The following is a 9,093-nucleotide window of genomic DNA, read 5'->3' as shown; positions in this document are numbered from 1 at the left end:
ATCTAGTAATGCAAACAATATTTAAAATAATTTATCACACAGTCTACATAAAGCAAATATTTTGAGGCGTTATTAGTTTCATGTGAAATGATTGCAAATTTATGACTTAGAAAAATAAGTACTTTCTTACACTTAGAATAAAGGATTATTTAAAACTAAAATTTTTTTCTTCCTTTTTCTTGTTAAATTGATGTGTTTAAAAAGTTTTAAACTTTGGATGCACATTCAACCATAAATTGAAGAAGGTTGTGTAAAATAAAAAAAAAAATCTAAAATTTATATGCATGTTGAAGGGTCTTTAAACTTTATATACACAAAGAGCAGAATATATACCCTCAAGTTCATGTTTTCAACTAAAGGCCCAACCATGAAAAATAACCTTTTATCCTTTGGGATCACCAAGCAAGATCTATTTCGTTAGATGAGCGCCCGAATACTTACAGCCCCTGGTCAAATTATTAGACGAACTATAATATTCCATGTTAAAATCTTAATTATAAGGTGATATTATGCAGCTTCATTGTTTGTACGCGACTGAAACCGGTTTGCACTTGTTTACGCTCGTGAATCAATTGGTTAAATTAGAAGACATATAATACAAAATCGATGATTTGAAATTCTGGACGACATATTGTATAAATATAGACTATTTATTACATCAGGTATTGTAATAGTATACTTTAATAGTTAGATTAAATTATTTGACGCACTGTAGTGTTTCAATAATTGCATGTTTTGCACGAGATTATATGCAATACTTTCATGTTTAAACATACATGTAATGGGTTTTTATTCAGGAAATTTTTTATATACTTCCTATTTGTATTTACTTTTAACGTACTGCATTGCAATGTTAACCATTTGATTCACGAACGTAAGCAAGTTCAAACCGGTTTCAGCAACGTAAAAACAATATTGCTGCATAGTATCACCTGATAATTAAGATTTTACACGGAATCTTATAGTGCGTCGAATAATTTGCCCAGGAAGTGTATGGCCAGATAGTACATGAAATCAGGTAACATTAATTTGCATCTATCAGTCTCTCATATTTTTTTTTTAATAAAATAATTTATAAGAAGTAAATAATAAAATTCTTTTCTTTTACAAACAAGTTTGTAAAAGGTAGATTTCACAATCAATTCAGCTTAAGCATTATTTTTAAACATTATATTTATCACTTTCTAACAGATAAGAGAGTGAAAGTTGCTAAAGTAAGGCACGAGGAAATGATTTAAATGAATTAACTACACAAAACATATCTCTATTACTTAAAATATAGGCATTTTTTTCGTGTCTTTACGTAATTAGAAATTATAATATTAGTCGCTTTTCATTACTCGCTACTCATTATGTACTACTCAGAATGTCATTAGTCACTACTCCCTTTTTTTAAAAAATTTTAATGAACTTAGTTTGAAATAACTGTTTTCATGAGAATGTAGCTTATCAGATATTAGTTTGGGAAGTAATAAGTGGACTATTGTTTCTTCTAATCTTTTGAGATGAAGAAAATTCTATAGTTGAAAGATAACTCATATTTCACGGGTTTTAAAAATTGTTAGGGAAATTTGATTTATAACAGATGCTTTTCTATTTTCTTCTACAGTAACTTAAGAGAAACCTGAAAATGTAAGCATAAATTATATCTTTCATTTTACTCAAAAATTGCTCGAATTAGCATGTTTAATTTCTTTTTCTATCGACGTAATTCAATAATATGTATCATATTTTAATAATAATTATAATACTAATGTATATATATATAATCTATGTATATATATATACATTAGTATTATTATTATTAAAATATGATACATATTATTGAATTACGTCGATAGAAAAAGAAATTAAACAAGCTATTTCGAGCAATATATATATATATATATATAGTGTCTTCTATGCTTGAGTGAATTCCTGCGTTTGTTTCAGCTTGTGCAGGGCACTTACATATGTAAAAATTTTCAAGTGAAGATTTAAGTAAATTTGGTTTGTTTATATTATATGCATTCCAATGTTACAAATAATAATAATTTATAAATTTCAGGCATTCTGTTATTGCTTTTTCAATTGTTTTTTCTTTGTGTTTTGGCTCTGCGTGCATGGATGACTTTGATGAAGTAAACTATTTGCAGAATGAAAATTCTTTTCTCTCACAAAATGTGAAACAAGAATGTGAGTAATATAATAAATACTATAAAAAAAACAGAGAATCTGGAGATTAAATTATTTATTTATTCCATTTAACATTTGTCTTTAAGAAATATATCAATCTAACGAAGTATGGGTATTATTAGTCATGGTTAAGTATGGATATTATTAGTTACAGTTAACAAAAAATTAATTCTGAAAAACTACATCCTAACTTATAACAGAAACTGAAACGATATATTTTAAAATTCTGGTGTCGAATTTCTCCCCTTCCTCCATTTTAACACAAGTACTCAAAGAAAAATTTTTCTTTTTGAAATAAAATTAAAATTAACTTCTGGATTTTTTTTAAAAATTAGTTAATACAGTAGGTGACATATATCATCATAAAAATCATGTGCTGTTATAAAATAAATAATTTACGCACTATACGAAGGGCTCAAATTATGCATCTGAAAGTAAAAAGTTATCTGCAAATAAGAAAAAAAAGAAACCTTCTATCTTCCTTATTCATTGGAATTTCGATAATAGATTACATGATTAGAAAAGTAATAAGACTATCAAATTAAATTTAAACTGAACCCAAAAAAACTTTCCTGTAGGGCATACCGGGCATATACACCGAGCAGTGGTACTTTCGGACATTTACCAACGAGACTATGTGATTGTCAACATTCACTAGAAGTTAACAATCACCAATTTCGGTCATTCACAGTGGCCTATTCACTTCTTTTGAACTACTTTTTGTATTAACAATTTTGAAGTGATTTGAAATCGAGCGTTCTCTTAACAAGTGTATCATTTCTACAGGTGACCTTCATCAAAAGCCGGTGGATTGTGCTGAGATTTTTGAAAATGGTTTCCGGAAAAGTGGCATTTACGAAGTTTACCCTAAAAGCAGGAATGTAGGATGTTCCTCATTCGAAGTCTATTGTGATATGGAAACAGATGGCGGAGGATGGACGGTAAGTCAAAAAACAAGTTTTACTTACTTCAATAACGTAAAGCCACCGTAAATGGCAACAAATAATAAATAAATAAATTGAAATTATTTTAGCTATATTAATTGAAAAATTTAGTGGAAGAAGCAGGTAAGTGACATTTTCAGAAAGAAAAAAAAGTTGTATCGTAACAATTTTATTATCAATTTAAGAGCGGACTAATAATTCTTCGCTTTATTGTTTTTAATTTTAAATAAAACCTAACTACCTAAAAAATAAAACCTTAATGCCTAATTTGAAATAAAAAATCATACTAGCATACTAAAAGTTTAAGTGATTAGCTGTGTTAAGATTTAAAAAACGGCAAAACCAGTGATTCATTAATTCCCATTAAATATGTCACTTATCAGGTTTTTCCATTGTGCTCTTTAATTGTGTCGCTATGTGCTTTTCAGTTACGATTACGAGCATGATTTCGTAGTGCTTCTTTACTGTGATCTATAGATACTTTACTTATTTTTTATTCACCCCATGCGAAGAACGGGCATTCAGCTAGTATATATAACATGTAGTANATAAATATATATATATATATATATATGTTACTATTTTACTAAGCGCAATAATCTGCCAATGTTATGTATATATTTTGTAATCTGATCCTCTAAACTTTTAAAAGCTTATTAGTAAGGAAGCAAAACAGTTATGAATATATTCTAATCAAACATCCGAAAGAAACGTGCGTTATATTTATATTAAGTAGTGTGAAAGTTGTGATTCGTATGAAATTTATTTAATAGTAATTATTTATAGAGATATTTCTGATTATTTATTATAGAAATATTCTCTAGTTCTGGTTTTAAAAAAGTAGCAACATTGAAACACCTTTAAAGTTTTAGAAAATTATGGGGGGATGCCCCCCTCCCCTGTTCCCTTCCTACACGANTATGAAATTTATTTAATGGTAATTGTTTATTGAGATATTTCTGATTATTTATTATAGAAATATTCTCTAGTTCTGGTTTTAAAAAAGTAGCAACATTGAAACACCTTTAAAGTTTTAGAAAATTATGGGGGGATGCCCCCCTCCCCTGTTCCCTTCCTACACGACTTCTATGGTTCTAACTTACGTATAATGATGCACAAATCATTGTTAAAAAACACGATGAATATAATTCAAAAAGTTTGAATTAGAACTAAAGCACCGAATGGTTTTTAAAAAAATGTATGGTGTTATTATTAATATTTCATATTGAGTATCATTTTTAAAAAAATACATACTATACATACTGTGGTACATACGTGCTATTCATACTGTGGGTTACTACATAACGGAAATATCTCAGACATTTCCTTTCCTTTCTCTGCTACTCTGATTAATGCAATGCTCTGCTGCGATTTTCCAATCTAGTGGCGTGTATGGACCCACTCTCCTGTTTAGCATTTTTTAAGAGCATTCGCCTTCCCATGAGGTGAACCGAGTTCGAATCCCAGTCGACACGAATTCCGCATCCGGTTTGCACCGACCACAGTGCTGACGTGAAATATTCGCAGTGGTAGAAGGATCATGGGTTAGAGTCCCCTTGCAGCCAGGCAAACCGCGGGAGATCCTCTCCATGTAACGCAAATGCGGGTTAGCTCCATCAAAAAGTCCTCCACGAAGGCGAAATTTCTCCCAATACTCGATCTAAGATGTCCCTTGTCTTCTGTATTGGGTTCAAAATTGCATGGCTACGGAGTTGACCATTAGTAGTCGTAAACCCATGAAATAGGGTCGGCTGTTCAATGACGGTAATAAAATAAAATAAAATTCATTTAGTTCAGGTAATAAATTTTAAAAGAAATAAAAGCTTGTACTATTATTGAGGCCACAGGACGATAAATTAGGTGACCGGCATTACATATTAGCTGTTTGCTTTGTCATAGTTTACAAACAATAATGTATAGTTGGGTACTTTAGTAGGATAGGGATACTGCTATATTTGAGTGCAGTGAAAAAAATTGCATACACTTTTTTTAAAATTTCATGAAAAGCTTATTTATAACACTCAAAACATCTTAAAAGATCTCTAACTTTTTTCTAATGTTTAGAAACATTTTTGGAAAGTAAAAGAATTAAATCGTATCTTGACAGATTTTGTTAAAGCCCTAAAAAATTACATCATTTTAAGAATTATAGACATTTTTGGCTAAGTAAGGATTTACTTTTATAAACTTCAAATTTTTATGGGAATTGAGTGCCATTAGAGGACGTAAAACATCAGTTCAAAGTTAGTTGCCGTGATTAGATTAGCTTACAGAAACTTCAATGTACTTTACAACCATAAGCATTTAAAATAAAAATACAAATTTTGTTGTCTTATTTTGTAATTTATTCTGTATTAATTAATTATTAAATGACGATTTATGGAATGACGATTTATCGAATGAAAAGGCTTTGAAAATTATAGTAGAAATTGAAATATTAATAAAGTCCTATATTTGGAAGCATACACGCTATTAATAAATGATAGAAATAGGGTTAAATTTAAAGAAATTGCCAACTTTTCAAGGCGGAAAAATCTTATTTTTAGTGACCACTTTTGAAAAAGTGTAAATATACATTCTTTCACGTATGCATGTCTAAGAAAACTTAAATAAGTATTATTTTGTACTGTAGCGAAAGTAATTCGGTAAATAAAATTCAAAAATATGTCTTTGATAGCATAGCATTTAGTTAAACTTAATTTATTAAATATTTTCAGGTAATTCAAAGAAGAGGTGATTTTAAAAGACCAATTGATTATTTTTATAAAACTTGGAAACAGTACAAAGAGGGATTTGGAAGTTTAAGAAGAGACTTTTGGCTAGGTAAGTTTGAAGATAATTCCCACTATTACGAGTGGAGAAAATTCTTACTTTGATAAAAATACAAGAAGTCTCGAAATGTTAGAGAAAAGAACACATTTTTAAAAGTTAAACTTAATACTAACAGTTTGATTTCTGTGCTTACATATGGAGTAAATGTAAATTTTTTTAAAGAGAGAGAAAATGATTTAAACAAAAGAAAACGATTTGTTTTGCAAGATTTAGTAGACGTGAAAAGTAAAAGCGCAAATCAATTTTCCTGCTTTACGTGTATAAGGTTAGAAAAACTAGAAAATTGGTGTCCTACGTTGCATGATCTTCATCCGGGATTTTTTTTAATAAATATGAAACAAATGCACAAAGGGTACAAAAGGTAGCTTAGAAAACTATTTCATTGCCCTCTTTAACTTCTAGACATTTAAGTTAACAAAGTATTAAGGGCAGAAATGCCAAACTTTTTTCAATTATCTATGCCAATAAAATATAATATTTTTGGTATATTCTCGGCTAATAAAATTAAATATAAAGGTTGAATATTTTCAAATGTTCAGGGTGCCACTTATTCTATTTCATTTCAAAATCTAATCTATAAGTCACTGTTTTGATTTTAAACCATAGACTTACATTGCAGCTACAGTTACTATTTTAGTCACAACTTTTTGAAATATTTCACAAGAAGATTACTTACAATCATCCATGTAAAAATTCAAAACGTTATTCAAATTTAAATTGCCTATTTTTTTGAAAATACGCAATATATTTTACTTTTTTCTCTTTATAACTCACCGCACTCAAGTACTTTCTAAAATCAGCCACTCTCCCATACGCCATGGACTTTCATAGTGAAGGAACACTGGTCACCCTCGCATCCTGAGATATGGTCTAATGAAAAATTTTATTTAAAATTTAAAAGAAAAATTATTTATGAATTTTACTTACTATATAGTTTGAGATATTTTACGTCAAAAATTTTACTTATTTCTGATTCTGACTTTCAAACTGATTCGGACTTGGAATGTTGCCTCAGTGAATTTAAATAAATAAAAGTAATTTAATGAAAACTTCTTGCGTTCCACGCTTGCCATAGGGTCACAATTTCTAGTTGGCGTGCTTTGTGGTGAAAAAGGTTGCTGCAAAATATAATTAAAGCTCTTTTCAACTTCTTCACACTCGCCGGCCTGGTGGACGAGCGGTTAGCGTGCCTGACTGCGAAGCCATAGGCTGCGGGTTCGAATCCCGCTCTGGGCATGGATGTTTCTCTCTCTTTTTGTGCTGTCCTCTATTGTGTGTGTGTGTGTATGATGTGTGAATGTGGCCCACCCTATAAAACGGATTTGTGGCAGTGTGGCGTGGGCAATGTTGCTCGCCTCCGTGACTTTGGTTCACAGGTTCCCACTGGGTAACGCGAAATGAGCACCAATTCTGGCATAGTATAGGCAAAGATTCAAAATTCAGTGCCTGCCAGTAGAAAAAAAAAACTTCTTCACACTCCTTTCCAAAGTGTGACTCTCTTTTCAAACATCAGAATCAGGATGTGACAGTTAAGTCCAGATTAATTAGGAAACAGGCAGAAATACAGATAAATTTCAAGTGACCAAATTTTTGACCACTAATCTGATTAACTGAAGCCACAGTTTTTAGATTACTGTCATAATCTCTAACTGTACTGTTTCTAAAAAAGGAAACATTTTCTTTTTTCATTACAAAATTAATTTTTTCCTGAGTAATAAATAGAGCAGGTAGCTATCTCACCGGGTCTAACATTTGTTACCATATTATCATAAAAAATGTCTTCGTTAATTAATTTGGCTCTCATCAACAATTTGTTAATCTGAGCTTAACTATAGCACCAATCCCTTCAAATAGGCCAACAGCTATGATAGTAAGCTATAATATAAGCTATGACAGCAAAACGTGACTATTTACATCACTTTTCTTTTTAAATGCATCAGTAAACAAATTGCTCCTCTCTTTATTTTGAAAACAATTTGATTTTTTGAAATCATTAGTTTTTATATGTATCATAAATGTTATATTAATTAAAACTATTACCTTTAGTTGATTCTGTTAAAAATAATACTTTTAGGAAATGACAACATCCATGCCTTGACTTACCAAAAGAGGTATTCAGCTCGTTTTGAGATAATGAGACTGCTCATGCACTTTATAACAATTTTTGGATAGAGGATGAAGATTATAAATACAAATTGCATATAACAGATTATAGTGGAACTGCAGGTTGGTTATATATATATATATTTAGGACGCTAATGCGTATGTTGCTAAAATCGAAGAAATAACCTTTTTTGCGCTGGCAACAAAGAAGTGAAATATCAAACGAATAAAGACGTCAATGATCATTTTAGTTAGGTTGCAACCAATAGGAATATATTTTTAGAAAATGCGTTTCATCCTATAGCAATAAAGCAAACGACTAGTTGCTATTTACAATCATAAAGTTGCAATTGACTGATTTATTCCACTCAAGAAAGTAAATCAGCCTCTGACTTTGGTATCTCTACTTCCTTTCTGAAATTTTTTTTGAGAACTGAGCTATAAGTTAAACAGGAATGATAAGTTAAAATCGAGATTTCTAATACTTAAGGATGATTCTCTCTGACGTAATGACGATGCTGGCAAGTGTCAGCCAATAAAGAGCAGAGCCTTCAAACTATTAGTTAATTAATTAAAAATTTCAATTTTTTTTAAAAAAATTTCAGGTTTCAATTATGGATCGAATACTGTAAGTCAATAGAAATTTATTTAAGATGTTTGTTTGCAAACGTGGTAGTAAGTGTTATATATGTTTTAAAAATTAATTATTTCGATTGAGCAAGTAGAATTCTCTAAGCTCGCTCACATTGGATACTAAAGTATTTTATAAAATAAACTAATTTTAACTTTATTAAATAAAATAATTTTATTTATAAGTACTTTATTAAATAAACTGATAGTAATTAATTAAACTGATCTCTGAACAGATCTACGAAACACTCTGACTTTCGCTTCAAGTATCGGAATAGGTATAATTTCTAGCTGTTTCATCGAAGAGAAACTAACCTCTATCTAGTTAACACTCTGACGCAGATGGGACATCGGATATATAACCCATTTATATGTATATATATATATATAGTAATTTCTATTGGAAAAA

General features: G+C 29.9%; 1 pseudogene; it reads left to right on the top strand.

Annotated features, from left to right (window-relative positions):
• The first annotated feature begins 2,052 nt into the window (after positions 1–2,052).
• Positions 2,053–9,093, top strand: part of LOC107456169 (techylectin-5A-like) — an 8,509-nt pseudogene continuing 1,468 nt past the window's right edge.

Source organism: Parasteatoda tepidariorum, chromosome 10 (genome assembly GCF_043381705.1).
Source record: "Parasteatoda tepidariorum isolate YZ-2023 chromosome 10, CAS_Ptep_4.0, whole genome shotgun sequence".
NCBI classification, from domain to species: domain Eukaryota; kingdom Metazoa; phylum Arthropoda; class Arachnida; order Araneae; family Theridiidae; genus Parasteatoda; species Parasteatoda tepidariorum.
Note: the sequence above shows the minus strand (reverse complement) of the source record. Positions and strands in the feature narration are given on the sequence as shown.